Below are 20,255 nucleotides of genomic sequence, written 5' to 3' on the forward strand. Positions count from 1 at the left end.
TGTTCTTGGATAGCGGAGCTGGTTTCCTCCTTTCTTTATGTCATCCTTGCAGTTGGACATGTAAGAGAGTCTGACATGTGTACATTGACTGAACGATGAGCCTCGCTGTGACAGGTTCCTGTAACTCACGGCATTGGGATCACAGTTCCTCTCCTCGACTCCTGCCATTTAAGGAGGTCCTGAAGATTATTCTGACCCCAACACCCTGTCTAGCATTTTGGCTTGGAAATGTGGTTTTAACAGATGGCCAATTGCAGTTAGCAGCTTTCCAGTCTAAGGCCTCTGAGTTTTAAGGGATGGCAAAGGGGCCCATGAGTCATTAATGACAGGTTGTGGAGACATTATGGAAGGTATGTTGGTTTTAAAACAGATTCACAAGTTCTTTGCCACTCCTTCCATCAAAAAGGGAGTTCCATTCCCTTCCTCTTGATATGGGCTGGCATTGGTGACTTGCTTTTTACAAATATAAAATAAGTGATACTGCATGACTTTTGAAGCCTGCTCATAAAAGGTAATACAGCTTCTACCTGGCTCTCTGTAGCTTTGGAATTATGCCTTTGGAGCCCTGAGCCAACATGTGTATTAACCATGTTTTCTATTTTCTATATTTTGATGCTTTGACACTTGGCGCCTTGCTCACCCTGGAGGGATTGCCTCTCCCAGGATTAGCCACTTTCTAGGGATAGCAAACAACTCACCTGGGAGTGCATTTTTTATATGCAAACTAACCAATACAGAACCCATATCTCCAACTGCCCCCTTTATTGGGCTCTCACATTCTGGGCCACAATCCACCTGCCCTAATCAACCCAGGGCCAGGTCTCATAAAACTAGGGACAGCCCCTATGCCCCAGAGTCTGCTGAAATTATTTAAACTAGCTAATCCTAAAGCTGTGTACTCTGCCTCACCCATTCCTTCTCAGAGAAATGCAATAAAGGCTTTTGGCTACATTCCACCCCTCCCCCAGCCCCTGACCAATGCTGGTGCTTCCCCAGATGGCTCCCCATGGCATGGCATGCCCCCTCCTCTTGGGATCTGTAAATATAACAAACTGTCTTTTCAATGGCAATTGTCTCCTGACCTGTTGGCCTCACTATACTGAATAAAACCTACATTTTAAGACATCATGTAAGATATCTGGAAACCCTGAAGCTGCCATGCTAATGGGACTATGTGAAGAGAGGACAGAGAGAGAGGGGGAGATGCCGGAGGAGCCTCAGATGTTGCAGCCCCCTCAGCCTAGCTGCCAGATATGTGAGGGAGCCTTTGAGAAGACCCTTCCTGCAGCCACCTTCTGACTGCAACCTCATGGAAGATCCCAGGCAAGAACCGCCAGTCAACCCTTAGAACCATGAGGGATAATCATAGCAAATGACTCACATTTTGTCACACTAAGTTTGGATGATTTGTTACAGAGACATAGGTACCTGAAACAGGAGGGATGATCCAAGTTACGGTTCTGCTAATTTCTTCCTTTTGACTGCCAAATCGCCATTTATGCCTTTTTAGGATCATTTAACATCTGAAATTTGAAATTTCCCCGGTTCTAGCAAGACTTTGTAGACTGCTTGTACTGCCTACCCAGAGGACCAGTAATGTCCCTCCTGTATCACCTGGTGCAGTGTCCAAAGAAAACTATTTAGAAATATTTCTAGGGGCGCTAGGATGAAATTCAGAGCTAAGCATGGCCAATCAGAAAAAACAAAAAAAAACAAAAAAACGGAGGGAGAAAAAAAGAAAACAAGACAAACTAGGCTTTCAAAGAAAATTGAAGATCTGGAGAGCCTTCAACTATTTTGATTTATATTTAAACATTTCTCGAGATTGAAGCCTTGATTAGCCCAGTCCTCTCAGGTTCTGCCTCAGTGCTGATTTATGGGAAGGTCAGGCCAGAGCAAAATGAAAGCAAAATGAGGTATTCTTTAAAATTACCTTGGAGCACTTGAAGGAGGGCACAAGTGCTAACATGAAGATTAAAAAGGAGGTGATGAGATGTGCTTCTGAGCCCCTAGATCTGTGGATGCCTGGCAGTGCGGGGAGGGGAGCCTGTGAAGGATGGGCTACAATCTCTGCAGGTGAAACCCTGCAGGACGCTTTGTTTGGCTTGGCTTGCCTTACACTGCGCTCTCCATCAAAAGGTGCATCTGAGAGCCTGGGCTGGCATTTTGATTTAGTGACCCTTCCATCACCAACTGGAAGGCATAAACTTCTAACATGGAGAGAATGATAGGGGTGTGGAGGGAGGGGTCTGGCTGGAGGTGGCTGTGATAGTAGAATCCAGACTCACAGTGCCTCGGGGGCTGAATAGTCTTTAGACCAAGCAAGAGGAGCTCCTGATCCAGCTCCCTACTCTGACTCTCCTCCAGCCACGCCTTCCACATGGGCAAGAAACCCATGAGACCAAGAAGATGTGCTCACTTGGAGCCTACTGTCCTCTTCTAGACTTCACCATGAGTTCCTGGGATCTGCAATTCTCTGACCAAATGTCCCCAAGCCCACTTCCAGGGGTACATGGGCCTCCCCCTTGGTGCATCATTCTGAGGACAGACCACACTGGTGCTATGCACATCCCAAGACTTGAGGGATGGCCAAGTGGTGGCTATTTACAGGAGGCTGTGGAGGAGCTTGGACACATAGTCCGGGATGTTCACGTGCATGTGCACAAGGCTCTCAAAATGTGGGATGGAGACAAAGATGGGAAAAGAAGAGACACATAGGCCAGAGGCTGGAATGTACACATCTCCAGACCTTCAGCTTCAGTACAGAAAGCTGAGAATTCTAAATTCAAACTTGGCTTCCCAGGTTGATATAAAGATATATCTATCAATAGAGGAGGAGGGAGCATATTGTTTTCTTTTTGAGGAAGATTAGCCCTGAGCTAACTACTGCCAGTCCTCTTTTTGCTGAGGAAGCCCAGCCCTGAGCTAATATCTCTGCCCATCTTCCTCTACTTTCTATGTGGGACGCCTACCACAGCATGACATGCCAAGTGGTGCCATGTGCGCACCAGGATCTGAACCGGCGATCCCTGGGCTGCCGAGAAGCAGAACGTGTGAAGTTAACCGCTGCGCCACTGGGCCGGCCCCGGGAGCATATTGTTTCTGACATTTGTTATCTTGATTTATAACTCTGGCATATACAGCCATATGGCTCCTGTGGGCCTCCATATGTACTCTTGCCCCAGGCCTGCAAATGTTAGGAGCTGGTCTGTGCAAAGGGCAGAGGCAGAGTGTGCCGTTGGTCTGTTGTGTCAGCAGGAGTGATCTCAGCCTTTCTCCAGGCTTCTCCTTTGAGAGTGGGATGGTATTGCTTTCAACTTAGCTTCTCTCGCAAACCTGCTCAGCTCATGAGCCAGCAATGGCAGTTCTTATCTACAGAAAGAGCCCTGAGGACATGGAAAATTCTGGACCCAAACTGTTGTTCTAAACCGGACTCCCACCATTATCCTCTTCCCCTCCATGAACCTTCTGTGTGGTAGCATAAACTTTTTCACTGTTCTTTCCTACTCCCCTTCACCCTACACACATACACTCACACACAAACACACACACACACATACCCCGAGTGAGCAGGTTCCTTCCTCTCAAGTTCTTCATGACACTTATTATGTCTCAAGTATGTTTCCTCCGCTTTCCCATCCATCCAGATTCTCTCATTTTTAAAGATCTAGTTCAAGTTGAACTTAAACTTTGTTTACTCATTCATTCTTTCAATGACTAATTGAACTTAGTCGTTTAATGACTAATCAGTGAAACCCTGGCATGTACCAATTCCTGGATTACAGCCATGAAGACATATTTTCTTCTACTCCAAGTCACCCTGATCTTGATTTTCCTAATTTCTACTTCATATAACCTCCTTACTACTAAATTTTAACAAAATTTCGATTTTGCTCTCCAAATTTTCTTAGTTGCAGATTTTGTATCTAAAACTAGATGACATGTTTCTTGTGAGTAGGAATGCTCTGTTGGGCTACTTTCATACTCCAATTGTTGGCCAACAGAGTTTAATGGTATAGAGTGATATGCAGTAAAGACCCACTGATTAAGTGATGGGCAGAATGATGGAGGGAACAAACTGATTTGCAGCCAAATCCCCTCCTGCATAAAGGAATTTGCAAAGAGCTCAGGTGGTCCAGCTTCTATTCTCTCCTTGGCATTTTTTTATCATTCCATTGGAGTATTTCTAATCCATTATGCATCTATCATGGCTGAATTTATTTCAACCCTTCTAAACATATTGATATTTTGGCTTGAAGTCTTAATCAGAATGATTTCTTTGTTACAAATTTGAGTTTTTATTTGTAATTTATAACAAATTACTCTTATAGACAAGCATATGTTGAAATAAATAGGTTTGGTCGTTTGTTATTCCTTATTATTTCCATATGACTTTGGTTTGTTTTTCTAACATCTCTTCTAGTAGGTCTGAAATCCCTGTTTCTATCTTTTTTCTTTAAGGAAATGCTTTGCATTTTAGAACGATGGTTCTCACCTGGGGTCCTTGGGTCAGTACCATCAGCATCACCTGGAAACTTGTTAGAAATGCAATTACTAGAACTCAGCCCAGATCTATTATTTGAACAAGCCCTCCATGTGATTCTGATGCATGCTAAAGTTTGAGAACCACTCTATTAGTTGAAAGAACATTGAGCTGGCAGTGTAGACCCTGAATTTTGGCTCTGGCTCTTTATTAAAAGGCTATGTGACTCATTCTAAGTCTCACTTCCCTCATGCCAGTTTTTCTGTCTGTCTTGATATCTTTGGGGATAAAGAAGGACCATCCTCCTTTTAGCTTTTTGACTTGCAACATGGTGAAAATCACAATGATATTTACTTCACAAGGTTGTTCTAAAGATCAAATAATTCACTGCATGCATATCCTTACAGGATCCTTTTTCAAATCTCTCAGAATTCTCAAGGGAGCCCATGTTCTTATTATTTTACACTGGATTGCACAATCAAGAAATCTGGGTTTCTGCCATATGTAGGTGTTATGGCCCCTTGGGGAATGCACAAACACTTTCCCATACAGTGTATTTGAAGTATCTGAATAGATGGTATATGTGATGGACAATAAACTCAGAAAAAGAGGCACCTTCTAAGAGCTGGAGCGGTCACACAGAGAAGGCTGCATATCAAAGATGGGTTTTGAGTTGGGACTTAAAGATAGGCTAGGGAGAGATGGATAGTGGGGAAGGGCACACCTACTCATCCCATGTAGGTGAATGCTAGGATTAGATACACAGACTGAAATGGGGGTGCAGAAGGAGACAGTGAGTTGACCAATTATTGGCAGTTGGGTGTTGTTGATGGACATAGTGGAAGAAAGTTTGAAAGAGTGTTGGGGCCAGGTATAGAGGGTCTTTATGGTAGGCAATGGAATATGGAAACTCCAAGTGAGAAAACTAGCACAAGGTGTTGCTGGTCATGTTTTAGATTTCTCTAAAGTCAGTGGGATATTCTCTTGGTGATGTGTTGAGGGCTTCTGATCACATGCTTTCAGGAAAGAAGAGGGAAGTCTGAGGCCTGAACCCTTGAAAGCCATCTCAGGAACTGCCTTGGCTGGCTCAATGGAGCCAGTCTAACTGCGTATGTGTTAATTAACTCTCAACAGCTTTGAAGACTAGCTTCACCACAAAGTTTCAGATACCCCAGAGGAAAGGCAGCAAGTTCATCATAGCGGTAGTTCTCAATCCTGGCTACATATTAGAACCACTGGAGAGTTTTAAAAAAATCTATATCTGGACATTACTCCAGAGATTTTGATTTAATTAGTGGAGGAGGCGGGGGTCCATGCATGGCTATGTTTTAAAAGCTCCCCAGATGATTCTGACGTGCAGCCAAGGTTGCGAACTGCTGCCCCTGGAGGGTCCAGCAGATATAATTGTAGGTCTTAGATAAAGTTCAACCAATGTCAACAACTTGTATCACTTTCTGCCCAACCAGGAAATGTTTCTGCTGTTTCAGATGTCAGTTGTCTCTGATTTTTGGTGGGTCTTCAAATAATGGAGCAGATTGCCATGGTCTTGGCAGGCTGGGGAGCCTGGCAGGCATGAGTGATCTTCGCTGGCATATTAGAAAATATGGACCCAGGAAAGACAACGTAAGGTGTGGGCCCCATCGAGTAGAAAGAACTCTTAGTGTGGGCATCTGAACACTTCTGCATAATGCCCAGCAAGGAGTTAGGAACTAAAGATCAGGACCATAACTGTAAAAACATTGTCTGATTTCTTAGACTTTATAACACTCACTCATCTTTTATACTCCCTTCTAGCCCCATAGAAACTACCAGTAAAACTTTGGAATTGAAAAAGGGCAGCAAGCTTGTCATCAGAGTCTGAAAGGAAACATGGAGGGCTTTGTGGCATAGTGTCTTGGTGGGAGGGAACCCCCGGGCCAGGCCTGGGTACGGACAGCTTTCAAGAGAAAAGAGAGCAGGGATGCCAGGAAGAAAGCCAGCTGGGAGCAGGAGTCCCTGTGGCTCCATTGTATTTAAAAGTGTAACTAACCCAATACCCAGCACTCAGAATTTATTAAACAAATGTTTGTCAAATTGACTTGTGTTCTAGTTCTGGCCTCCATTCCTTCTGGGTTGTGTATCCTTGAGTATGTTCTTTATTTATCGAATGTCCCACTTCCTCCTCTGTAAAGTGGGGTAAATCATATCCTAACTTCTGGTCTTCAGGAATTGTCCCAAAGGCACAGACAAATGAATTGACAAACTCTAAGGAGTCTAGGATTAGAGCTTAAAGTGGCATGCCTTTGATGACATGTTGTTTCCCCTAAGTCTCAAGTTTTAGCTTAAAAATTCACATACAATGTGGATTCATTCATTCACCTAAATTTTACTGAGTGTCTACTATGTGCCTGGCACTATTCTATGCATTTGGAACTCAATGAAGAACAACAACAATAAAAAAGACCCTAGTCTCATGTTGCTTCCATTCTAGTGGCGAGAGACACAATAAACTCTGGAATTTATATGTTCGTTTAGTATAGAAACAAGAAAACCTTATTTACAACTTCAAGTTCCTTAACACCCTCTCTGCTCTTGTTCACGGTCTTGGTGTCAAATGATGCTCAAGGAGGAAGTGCCCGGTCCAGGCCCCTGGCTTTCTGCGCTACACTGCTGAAGGCACGTGGTCCCAAATGGGAGAGCTCAGAACAGGACTGTTGTGAGGATCAAAGAAATTGATGGAAGTCACACCACTTGAAGCCTTCAACACACTATGTAAATGATGAAATGTAAAGGTAATGTAAAGGATGTAAATATAAAGGATGACTATGATTTTTAAGACTTTTATAATTCCAAGTTACTAATGTACTGTATGCCAGAATATGGTGGACTCAGTGCTTGTAAGCTATGAATTCTCTAAATTGTTGTCTTACTCTCATGTTACTCTCAGGTACATGTAGGTACATGTAGGCATGGATGGTCTTAGAGTGGGATGCACAGGCAGTCAGCTTTGGGAGATGCAAGGAAGAACCTCTGCTGTGGTGCTTTAGAATCCATCATTTAGGTGAGGTGCCAATGATATAATCCAAGAAGGGCTTGATTTCAAGGTGGAGGCAGTGAGGGTTGGAGGAGACTGCAGATGGGGTCTTTAAGAACATGTAAGATGTCACGGAATTTTGGGACCACAGGGTTACCATGGAATTTTAGAGCCAAAGGTTTAGACTCTGGGCTACCAGAGTGGTTAAGTGACAGGTTCAAGATCACACAGCTACTAAGGATTGTTGCTGGGTCGAGAACAGAGGGCTGTGCTCTTTCTATAATTCCTCTCTGTTAAGAGATGCTAACCACACACCAGCCCATATCAATCCCTCACCAGCTGGTCCTCCTCAATGGGACACATTTGCTATAAGATGAAAGAAACTTTTTCCTGCTTATCTGGAACAAATGGATACAGTTCCAATTCTTTCTTCATTCTTGACAACTCTATAATTTAGCACAGAGAAGAACAGGGAGAAAGAATCAAAGAATTTTGCAGTTTTAAAGGCCATTGCAGGGCTTTTAGTCAAATTCTCTTGATTAAGGGTAGAGGTGGGTGGGCTGCACACTGAAGCCAGAAGAAGGAATGTGACTGTCTCAGGTCACATAGCTGGTTAGTTGATGACAGGGACGGGAAGCCAGGAACTCCCGACTTCTAGCCCAGGGCTCTGTCTCCCACCATCATTTAGAGTTGATATTGGTGTGGATCAGCACTCTTTGCAGACAGATTATTTAATAAACCAGATTATTTTACCATAATGGCGTGCACATTTCACAGTAAATCAGGTCCATTGTCCCTCCAGCATCCCTAATTACCCACATGTAGCCAGCCAGGGTGAACTTTCCTCTTGAAATCCCTATTTTATAGAATATTGATTTCCCAGATATCTTGTGAGATGGCTAACACTGGTCAGGGATGAGATATGAAGTCTGGATTAAATATACCTTGAGTTGCTTTTCATAGCATCTGATCCCTAAATCTTGAATTTTATTTTATAAGGAAGAAGCTCATTGTGTATTCTAAAGGAATAAGAAAGTGTAGAATTGGTACATTAATGGATCATTTAGACTAGAGTGGTTCGTTCAAGGTTAAGAGATGATTTTTCTTCAAATAGGGGGGCATTTGAGAGCATTTACAGGCTGTCGGTAAGGACCCAGTGGAGAGGGAGGTATAAACACAAGAGAGGGGAAGGGTGGATCATTGAGAGAGTGAAGTCCCTGAGAGCTGGTGGGGTGGATTGGATTTGGGCAGGAAGAGGGTACTTCAGACTGGAAGTAAGGGTGGGTGAAGATGGAAATAAACAGAAGATTGAAGGTGTGTGTTAAAACGCACTTAGGATGAGAGAAGGGGTCACTGGGGGCGCAATTGAAGCCTGATGTCCTCCTAACTAATGAAATGTTGGAAGTACAATTTAGGCTGGGATAAATGCCCAAAGTTTAGGGAGAAATGGGATAGGCGGGCATTTCCTCCCACTCCCATCAACCTCATTTAAATCCTACTCAGACTCTGGAAGTGCTCTCAGGCCGTGCCAGCTTACAATAAATTCCTCTTCTTTTACTGCATCCAGCATTTACCACCAATTGCATAACATTCAGAATATTACCATCAACAGCCCCGTATTACTCTCATCTTGTCCAAGACCTGTACAGCTTACATCTCTGTGTCAGTCAGAGTAGGTTAGGTTGTGCTGCAGTAACAACCCCTCAAATCTGTGTGTATTAAAATAACCTAGGTTTATTTCTTGCTCATACTAAATGTCTGACATGATCTGTTGGAGGTGGGGGTTGGATTCTGCTCAATGTTGTCTTTGAGGGACGCAGGCTGACAAAACAGCTGCCTTGTTGAAGTACCTGGTCCTTGTGCCAAAGATAAAAGAAAGCTTTGTGAAGTCTTGCCTCAGCAATTAGATGTTCTGGCTTGGAAGTGACATGACACTTCTGCTCACAACTCATTGGTCAGAACCATTCTTGTGGCACCACCCACCACAATGAGCAGGAGGTGTAATCATAACATGTGCCTTGAATGGGGAAGGATCATAAAGATTTAGCCAACTGTACTAATGACTACCATACTCCTCTAGTCAGACAGCACACTCTCTGAAGGCAAGGCCGGACAGGGCCTCCTGCTTCTCTGGCACAGGTGCCATATTGAGCAGCCACAGCCCCAGGCACAAGACAGCAATGTACTGGCTACACCCATAGAGCTCACCAGCTAGGCACAGCCCTGTAGCCACAGGCCACAAAGCTCCTGGGGCAGACCGGGCAGGGATGGGGTGAGGCAAGGCCTTGTTGAGGGTGGCAGTGGAAGTGAAGGATCACAGGGACATAAGGAACAAGTAGTAAGACACAGAAAGGAGGCTGCTCATAGTGATTGGGGTACTGATGCTGCCATCTTGAGTGGTCCAGTCCCCCAGTGCAGGGAATATCCATGAGTATCTGGATGAATGGATAAGGACAGCTCAACACTCACACTGGCTGGATAGCAGTGAATTAAGCGTAAGAACACTGGAAAGACCAGCCTGGGTCAAAACCTATGATATTGAGTGGCAGTTGTGAGACACCATGGCTGCCCTTTCCCACATCTTCATGGTCTTCTCCTGAAGTCCTGGGGTGGGTCTTGTTTTCATGAAATGACCTGCACTTGCTTTTTTTTGTTTTGTTTTACCATTTATTATAGCCCTCCTGTTGAGGTAACTGACCTTTTTGACTTTGAACCCAACACTCTCCAATGCAGTGGTCAACAAAGTTGGAGGCCCAGAGAGGCAGGGGGCTGGCTCCAGGCAGGGCAGCTAATGACTAGGAGTGCTGCCCCCACCACATCCCCCCTGTGCCACACACTCACCCGGCTAATCCCAAGACAGGGGTTAACTTTTTTAGAAATAGAGTGAAAATCACCTCAGGCTTATGAACTTAAGGGATATTCTGACTCCTTCTCAAGTTTTAAGGCATCCTAGTTATTGAATTAGAGAAGCTTCTCTCTGTTTAGGGGCAATAGCTCAAAACGAGCTGACAGATCTGGGTTCTCCAGCCAGCTTGCTCTCTCAGCCGGGGTCCCTTTAAGATGTGAGAATTTGGAGATAGGGAGGTCAAATGCAGGCCAGTGGAAGTTTCCACACTCCGTGTGTCTGGGCCAGTGTCTCTGTCTATCTCTGCCTGGGAAGGGTGGGCCCTGTTCCCACACGCCTGAGATTTATGACTTCAGTCTGGGAGGGGGACGTTGGCCTTTACTTCTTGGCATGAACAATGGTAAACAAAGCTACGAAGAGAATTTGGAAGAAGTACCCCTCAGTCTGTGTCAGGCTAACTCTCTGGTCCTTCCTCTCCTTGTGAGTTGTACACACACACACACATACATGCTATGTGCACACGTGCTCAGCTGTAAAATGAGATGGAGCGATAGAATGGTTCACTTCTAGATCTCTTCAAATACTCACCGAAATAAATCACCAGACTCCCACGGATCACATAAGGTGGCAACCTTAGTTGTCATTTGAAAATACCTTACACACACACACACACACACACACGCACACACACATTTTGAAAACCTTTCACCTTGCCCCCGAGCCCTTACCAGCACCTCTCACCAACCTGACCTTCTGTGCAAAGCTGCTGGTGCTCTCTGGCGGCACTGCCCTGTGCTGATCTGTTAGTGCAGATCTACTCTTCCGCCCCCGAGAGTCCTCCCTGAGTCCTCTGAAATATCAAGAGGCAAAAGCTGTAAGCAGTGAAGGTTCAGGGAAATTAAACAGGAGCCAAAGACCAGCAACCAACTGGCTGGAGCCTTAATTGTCGGTGGAGGGACAGTCACAAGGAAGGAAGTCTGGCCGGGTCAAGGAGGCAACGATGTGGATGTGTGAGGTGTATGTGGTATATGTGTGTAGGTGAGCTGTGTGTGTGCATGTGTGTGGCGTGTGTGTGTGTTGTGTGGCATGGGTGTATGTATGTGTGGTCTGTATGTGTGTGATGCGTGTGTGGTGTATGTGTGTGGTGTTTGTGGTGTGTGTATGCGTAGTCTATATGTGTGTAGAGTGTGTGGTATGTGTGTATGTTTGATGTATTTTTATGTGTAGGGGGTATGTATGTGTGTGTTGTATGTATGTTTTGGGTGCGTGTGGTGTGTTTGTGTGTGTGTGTATCTGTGTGTGTGTGTGAGAGGTGAGAGCAGGGAGAGGGCTGGCACCAGCTTTCTATTTAGAGGGTTTAAAAATGTTCCCATTTGCACGTTTTCGGGGGTCTGGTCAAGGTTCCATGCTTATGGGAGAATTACCCGCCTTTTTTCATTGAAGGCAGCATGTCATAGTGGTTAAGACACAGCTCTGGAATCAGACTATCTGAATCTAAATCCTGGCCCTTCTACTTCTACCTGTGTGACGTGGGCAAACTCCTTCACTTCTCTAAGTCTGTTTCCTTGTCTATAAAATGGGCATGATTAGAAAATTGACCTTAGAGAGTTGAGACTGCTGAGTGCCTAGCACGGGCCGGAGGTCCAAAGTCACTATTATTGTTCCTTGATTTCTACCTGAACTGATGTTTGAGTTATTCTGTGTTCTTATTTCCTCATCTGAAATAATGCATAAACCATCTAGAGTTCTTACTTCTGCGACTGAAATGACCCGCACCTACTTCGGTTCCTTAAGGAAGTGGAACACCAACTGCCACCACGCTGCCACTGCAGCGAAGGGCGCATCTCCCCTGACCTCATCTCCCCGCCTGACACCCAGTGCCTGAGGCTTTAAATGGGGACAGAGCTGGAGCTGAGGCATCAGGGTAAGGGGGTGAGGTGACTTTCTTCTTGGAGTCAGGGCTGGCTGGGTGATTTGTAGCAACAGAGTGACCCTCAGAAGGCAGGACAGCCCTCAGGTTTAATTGTGTTCCTCCCAGTGTCTAGAAGGGCTCTCTGCCCGTGGAGAGCAGGTCAGGGTGCACTGATACAGCCCTGGAGAGCAACTGGAATTGTGTGTGGTGCAGTGGAGGACATCTTGGACAAAGTGTTGGCAGGCCTGCAGATGGCTCTGTGTTCTGCCACTGATCACCTATGGAACTTGGGGCAAGTCACCTCGCCTTCCTGGGCCTGTATCATCCTCATTTCTCAGATGGATGTCGACAGTGATGCCAGCCCATTTCTCCTGCAGACTTCATGCTGATCCCTTAATTGCCCCCTACACGCACTCACACTTGCACATGTGCAAACAACGTATGCACACATACATGCGCACACAGAGGCACACAAGTACACACATGCACACAGCGCACCACAGAAGCATGTGCATATGCGCACACACACACCTGAACACACATGAGCTCCTCCTCAACCATCTGAATCAGACCCAGTTCAAGTTCTACCTCCAGCCTGCCTGGGCCTTCACATCCCACCCTCAGCACCTGCTTGTCTGAACTTCAATGGCAGCTCTACGCAGAGTCAGCCTTCAATTTGCTTGTCAAGTTTGGGTGTGTGTAGTTCTGTGCTGTTTTAATCTCTCCAGATGCAGTTAATTCCATGACAGCCCCAGGCCCTGGGTCCTCTCCCCGCCCAGATCCTTCACAGGGTGCAGAAGTGAATTTTCCATGATGCTAGTGACACTTACGCTTCAGGGTCCCTCATCAGTGTAATGTGGTTACATGCTCATGTGTTTTCATATGGTTGGCAAATGTAAGAGACTTTAACTATAATCTGTTAACATAGCTGTTTCTTTCACCTCTGACTTGCCCCCTGTCATATTTCCCTCATTTTGGTGGCATCGGAATGGCCACTTTGGAAACTAGTGAAGGGGCAGTTGAGTTGAGGCTGTGTTTGGTTTGGATTTAGTAGAGATGTATTTGTATGGAGTGTAGTTGCTTCTCTGTGTAATTCACTTTTTGCTAGTTGTCACTGTGGAGCCAAGCTTTCAGGAATGCCCTGCTGCTCACTGCACAGACATATTCTGTGTCATCCCACGAGAGGCCCCTTGAAGCTGTATGGAGACCTGAGCGGACGTGTCCCTGCTGCTCTGAACTGGAAGTCCAGGGAGAGTGGAAGAAAAACAAGGTCTATAACCTACAGAGCCAGAAGCCCGTTGGTGGGAAATTCATCCAATCATCTGGTGAGTGAAATTGAAAGCAGAGGATTCTGCACTCGTCACCACCTAGTCAAAATGAAAGTGCTCTCTTGTCAGGATTATACTCGATCACGCAAAGTAATACAATTATAAATGCACTACTCATTTTGTTTCTTTTTTGATGGGAATTACCGACACAGAATTTATCAGAATCCCCATGTTTAAATGTCTTGCTGATTTGACAGGAAATACTGATGTTGACAGATATAACATAAAACTCATTATGTGCCACCACAATGAGGACATCGATGACAATCTGGTTAGTAAGTTTCATAAATTCAAAGACTATTTTAGATTTGTCGCTGTAAAAGAGAAGTTGAAATGCCCTGAAATCTCATAGCTCATATATGAAAGATACTTGACAAAGGTTTTCCCAGAGTTGATAACAATCCTGAAAATTCACATGGCATTACGAGTGACAAATTATGAGACTGAAAGAAACCTTTCCAAACCGTGAATAATAAAATACAAAATTGGATCAACTTCTTAGAGGAGAGACTGAATTATCTTTGTACTCTCTCTATAAAAATGATATTCAAAAATGATAGTCATTCAAAGAGATGATCAAAGAGTTTGCAGCCAAAAAAAAAAATGCAGGAAAAAAGTATTACGGATGCAAGTCAGACAATTATTTTAGATTTTGTGGTGCTTGTGGAATTTGCCAGCTTTTCAAAATTTGTAATATGTTATGACTTCTTTTCTCTCTGTAAATACAATTTCACTTTCAAACATGATTGTATATTTGGAATTTTGAATTCTTTTTCTACCGGAGGGTCCCCTAAACTGTGAAAGTTTCTGACTCCCATAAGCTGGGTCTTCCCCACGTAGCCCCTGGCCCTGCAGAGAGCTCCCTTGGCCTGTAGCTGGCAGCAGATGGTTTGGACACGAGGACAGGGTCTGGATGGCACTGACAACAGCACCCACCATGAGCTGGTGGGGAATGTGGGTCTAGTTGACATCATACCTCCTTGGAGACCACCTGACTTTTATTCTAAAAGGGGTAAAACTTCTGTCGCACCGCCTGTGAGGGTCCAAACCTTTCTACCCAGAGTCTCGTCAGGGCCTGGCTGGGTCCTGTCAGCCCCTCTGTGTTTCCTTTTAATAAAATTTAATGTTTTCATTTTCAAAGACCTAGAAAATCCAAACACGTTTTAAAAGCCCCGAGGAACTATAAAAATTAATAGCACAGGGATAATTTCTTTTTCAGTGGCGACTCAATTAAACCTGCCAAAGTCAGACAGTGTGATTTAAAGGCACCACTTGCAGAGGGACCCGAGCAGAGCAGGCAAACACGGACTGAAACAATAATATTTACCAATTACCCTCTTGGATGTTTCCCACCCGGCCTCTTCCCCCTGGGGAGAATTTTTTCCTTCCCTCCCTCCTCTTGAGGGGCCAGAGGTCAGCATCCCTAATTGTTTTCTCCTTGAATGGTCACATTGCTATCAACAAGTGACTGAACTTCTTTTCTGTTCAGAGTAATGGAAAAATACCACCCGGGCTGGCTGCCCAGGGCAACAGGCCACATGGACATCATCCCGTATGTGGGGCTGAGCTCAACTTTGCAAATGGAAGAACGGCTCCCAGCTCATCGCAGCCAGGCACTCCAGCCAGACTAGACAGCTCACATTCCATGCTTAGTCCTGCCCCAGGGTACTTGTTCCTGCTGTTCCCCCTGCCAGGAGGAATGCCCTCTCCTCTGTTCATTGAACACTTACCACTGAGCACTTAAATCTTGTATTTTCTTTGAGGCCCCTATCAAGGTCATATTCATGTAGATTTTCCACTTCATCTCACTGCCTTCAACGCCTCTCTGTTGACTCAACTGCACGTTATCTCTTAATTGCAATATGGGCTGTCCGGGCACTGTCCTAGAGCTTGCAGCATGCAGGCTTCTCACAGGCTTATACTGATGTCTAGGCTGCAAGCTCCTCCAAGGCATGACCCCCTCTGGATGCATCCTTTGCATTATCTACTCTGTTGAGTTTGGTGTTCTGCATGTGACAGAAGCTGAGTCATTGCATTTCGACTAGAATGGAGGGTCTCAACATTTTCTCTACAACATGAGGATAAATTGCACGCCTCCAGAAATAGGTACAAGGACTTCAATGCAGCATTGTTTGCACAGAAACAAAGGACAAAAAAATAAAAAAGACTTGAGTTAAATGTCCATTGATGGGGAATGGATAAAGAGAACGTAGAATATGATGACATGCTCTATAGCAGTTAAAATAAAGGAAATGAGGTGAATTATCAATATATGTAGATTCCCAAAACAGAACTGCTGAGTGAAAAAGGTAAATTGCAGAACAATATGTTTGTTAAGATACAATTTAGGAAGATTCACTACCACGTAAACAAATACTACATATCGCTTTATGGATCCATATGAATACATCCACGTGTGAACACAGGGATGAGAAAGAAATACATGTAATTTGTGCCGGGGGTTGCCTCTCGGGAGAGAGGGAAGGGAATGGGGAATGGGACCCAAGACTCTTTAACTTCTTCTGGATACTTTTTCTTCTCATAAAAATCTGAAGCAAGTAAGAGAATGTTAACATTTGCTAATTCTGCTTGGTGAGTCCATGGCTGTCTGTGAGGTAGGGATTGGCAGGATGCCCCTCCTCCTGGCCCACCCCAGACCCCATCTCCCAGCCTCCTCTGTAGTGAGTTGCAGCCGTGTGACCTCAGCCTGGCCAGGGAAGCGGGCATGTGGGCGGGAGTAATAGACGCCACCTCTAGCCTGGCCCCTGGAACAGTTGGCCTGGATCAGCAGCCCTGAAAGTAGGTAAACCAGCCATTGATTTTGCTGTTACCCTCCCCAGGGAGCTTCTCCAGACTAAGTTGGATGGTAGGGAACATGAGGAGGGAAGCATGACCTCTGAGAAAAGTCCAGGGGCCTTCTGCTGTCTACAGTTGAAGGTGAAGTCTCAGATTGCTGGCTGGTTCCTACACAGGCACTTTGCCCATTGATTCATGGTGGCCAGCCTCCTCACTGTCCCCAAAACACACCTTGCTCATTCCTGACCTGCTCCCCACCTGGGATGTCCTCCCTACAGCGCTCAATTTTATAGCACAGACTCACTCGTAAAACTTTCTGCCTGGCCCCAGCCACTGTCCCAGGTGAATCCACGTCCCCCACTGACTCCCTATTCCCTTTTAGTTCTCAGAACTCTTATCTGTACTCTTCTCTTGACTTTATCCACACACTGCCCTGTGCTGTAGCTTATATCTTGGTGACAGTGACAATGCTATATCTTTGTATCTCTCTGTCTGAGAAGGACCTAGGTTGACTTTTTCTGTGCTAAGCAGGGGGGTGAGAACAACAGAGTAATCTGGTATCCTCTGTGATGGGTTTACAACACATTGTTCAGAATTTCCAGAGTTGAGGTCAAAGAGATCCTTCCTGGAGAGGGGTGGGGGCATGTGGGAATGCACCCTGGGACTGTAAGAGAGAACAGAGCTTGGAGGCCCTCTATAAGGAGATTTTGAGGAAGAGGGCTCTGAACCTGAGGCTGAGTTTCATTCTCATTTCAGAGATCAGGCTACCTCCAGCCAGGGTTTCTTAACATCACTTGCTTTTACTTCTGGTTCTTCTGTAGAGTCTCCCGATGAGATCCCATAGAATGCAATTGTATTGTTTGTTTCAGAAGCAGCCAGGAAGGTGGAGGAGACATCAGGAATCAGCATTCTATTCCTCAGTCAGTCCTGGGGAAGAGAAGGCTCAGGAAGGAGAATCAGAGGTCATGGCTGGGAGGGAGAGAGGTAACTGGGCTAAACACCTGAGGTTTATGGGTAGAAAGGAGGTGGTGGTGGGACAGCCCAGGATAGAGAGGAGGTCCTGGTGGCAGGGATGGGGTCCTCACCTGTGGTGTAGCAATGGCCAGTTATGGACCTGTGGGCTTTGGACAAAGCCATATAGCCTCCCTGACTCTCAGCTTCCTTATTTTTAGAAAAGGGATGATACAAATTTTCTGGGCTGCTGAGGTTTAAATAAATAGAATGTGTGAAAGAGTTTGTCAGCTCTTAAGTGCTATACAAATAATATGCTATCACTGTGGCTAACATAATAGACGCCAGATAAATGTTGGCCAGTCAGAATGAATAGGCAAATGAATGAGTGAGTGAATGGATGAAGGAATGAACTAGAAGACGTGAGCTCACAGGTGGTCCAGAGGCCACCTGTGACCTCAATGTGGTTGATTCCTTATCCCCCGAAGGCCAGAGAGCCTGGTCAAACATCTTCTTCCCCAGGGAAGAGCCCTTGGGCTGATGCTTTCAGCAAATGAAGGATCCTGTGGGTTTTGGTACCCCAATCAGAGCCCAGAATTGAGTCTATTCCAAGGAGGAGATGGGAAACAAAGCAGTCCCTTAGATGTTAGTAATCTGGTCAAATGGCACCCAGAGTGCCATGACCACCTCTTTAGAAAATGAAAATATCATTGTAAAGTAATTAGGGGAGACCCTGACACAAGTCCATGATGGAAAGGCTTTGGAGGAGAAAGTGAGAACCATATGTATTTTATACCATAGGCCTTTGTCCGTCTGAGATGTCTAACTTCCTGCTTCCCTGAGAGATAAAATCTGAACATCCTATTTGGACACTGGAGCCTTCCACAAACTGACCAGGTGGTCTTTCTGGTGTTCTCTCCCACTTTGGCTGGCTTGCATGAACCTTCTCTCTGCTGAGCAGAGCTGAGCATACCAACCCATTTTAACATCTTATTCTTCGCTTTCTAGCCCACTCTACCCTGTCATCAGGGCCCCACTCAAATCTTATCTTCCCACTGGATTAAGGGTTTCAACTTCAACTATACCTTTTGGTCTTCACCATGCTTCCATTTCTAACCTCCCAAATGCTTGGTGCCTCTACCCTCCATCTGACTCAGCCTTCCTGGCCTAGCCTCATGGCTGTTTAGGTGTCTCATCTTTTCTTTTACACTGTGAGTTCTCTGAGGGCACTGATCGTGTTTGGCTTATAATTTCTTGTGTTCCCTAATCTGCCCAGCACAGTTCTGGGCACATGGAGAACCCAAACATATCTGTTGAGTGGTTGGGAAGATGGAGTCATTAGAGACCAAGTAACACTTTGTCCCTTGGTATCTCTGGCCAGATGAGCACTCGTGGAGAATTAGAACTTTTTATGCTTGCTGAGGTGCAAGCATTAACAGGTGATCAGCACCTGGCTTCGGCTCCCCCCTCCATATGCCCTCACTGAGGAGGTTAGACATTATTATTCCCTAGAAGGTATGCAGAGCCTGTGCAATCCTGCTGTGCTGATGCTGCTTTTCTGATTTCTTCTCTGTTCTACACCTCCTCAATTCCTAAAAATTCTCTTCCTGCTCATGAGAAACAAGTTCCTAGCCTAGTGTGGTCCCCCAGAGGCTATCTTCCTCAGCATCATTCCTTTCTTGTTTCCACCTTCTCTGCCTTGTGCCTAGTATTGGAGCTCCTGTGGCTCCATTGGGGTGGGGTGGGGTGGGGTAAACCAGATTTGCAGTTTACACCATCTGAGATTAATACCATCTAAGGCAGGGGCATACTAGTGTCATAAGACATGGTTGTCCAGAGAGGGTGAGCTCACTTCAAGGTGGGGTCCTCAGGGATTCACAGAGCAGGTGGCACTCGAATTGAACCTTGAAGAAGTATTTGGATTGGCAAAGGAGAAAGACAGATGTGGAAGCAAGAGGGCAAAGAGTGTTGGATAAAAGTGAGTAAACAGAGTGTCTAGAAAGGAGGGACTACAGGAGATGAAGCAGAAAGGTAGATGATGGGCCAGGAATGGGAGTTTTCCAGAATGACACAAATATTTATACTTGAAGTGTTTCTGAGTGTTGATGAATGCCCACCTTGTGCTGGGCCAGGGACAATCAGATTGGCTCATGCCTGTGTCACACATAGAAATACGGAAATCCTCAGGCACAGGGTGAATTTACTCTTTTACAGCCAACTGGAGTTGGGGGGAGGGCATCCTCTTGGGTCGCACTCATGTGGGTCTAGAGATGGTCTCTCCTAAGTGCCTAACCTGCTGTAGGAGTGGGAATAGTCTCCAGGTTAGATTAATTAAGTGGGTGAGGCTCCTTGCACTCCAGAGAGAAAGCTGGTCCACCAGACAGAACAAGCAAAGCTAGGGGAGGAAACCGCACTGGGAGGATGCTGACTCACACACCCCAGGCCCAACATGTGGGGCCTCTGACGTGTCCTATGAAGGCAAGACCTTCTCATGGCCATGATCCAAGTCCAGGGAAGCTGGGAATTGGGACCCTGAAAGAGGTAGGGTTGGGGACATTTTTTGGACATGAGAGGAGAGTGTGAGTCAAACCCAGCTGCTCCAGGCTACTTCCAAATGTCTTTTCCTTAGGAAGTTCAAGAGTGCATAGCCATGGTCCCTGAGCCCACAGTGTGACAGGGCTGTCAGGAAAATTAATGAAAATTTAGACACATTCGTGGGGCTCAGCAGCCTGGCCTGAGCATGCACCTCCTTTTTACGAGAGACAGTGGCACAGAGAACATCCAGACCAGGGTGGCAGGGCTTGAGGGGACCTACATCAGGAACTGTTAGGGAAGGAGAAAGAAGCGTAGGGTAAAGAAAGAGGGTAAGAGTGATGGAGGGTACAAAATAGCATCGTCAAATACCTGATGGATGGTCACTTGGGTGA

At 45.6% G+C, this 20,255-nt stretch overlaps 1 protein-coding gene and 1 long non-coding RNA gene across 11 annotated transcripts in view; one reads left to right on the top strand and one right to left on the bottom strand.

Moving 5' to 3' along the window:
- SLC14A2 (solute carrier family 14 member 2) overlaps window positions 1-20,255 on the bottom strand; it is a 442,098-nt gene that overhangs the window by 104,467 nt on the left and 317,376 nt on the right. The gene's annotated exons all lie outside the window — the stretch shown is intronic.
- LOC139045651 (uncharacterized) overlaps window positions 11,670-20,255 on the top strand; it is a 32,929-nt gene continuing 24,343 nt past the window's right edge. For all 3 annotated transcript variants that reach the window (XR_011504437.1, XR_011504438.1, XR_011504439.1), the window contains exon 1: window positions 11,670-13,578. This is a non-coding gene — a long non-coding RNA (uncharacterized lncRNA). The remainder of the gene's footprint in view (window positions 13,579-20,255) is intronic.

The sequence above is a fragment of the Equus asinus genome, chromosome 7 (assembly GCF_041296235.1).
Source record: "Equus asinus isolate D_3611 breed Donkey chromosome 7, EquAss-T2T_v2, whole genome shotgun sequence".
Taxonomy (NCBI): domain Eukaryota; kingdom Metazoa; phylum Chordata; class Mammalia; order Perissodactyla; family Equidae; genus Equus; species Equus asinus.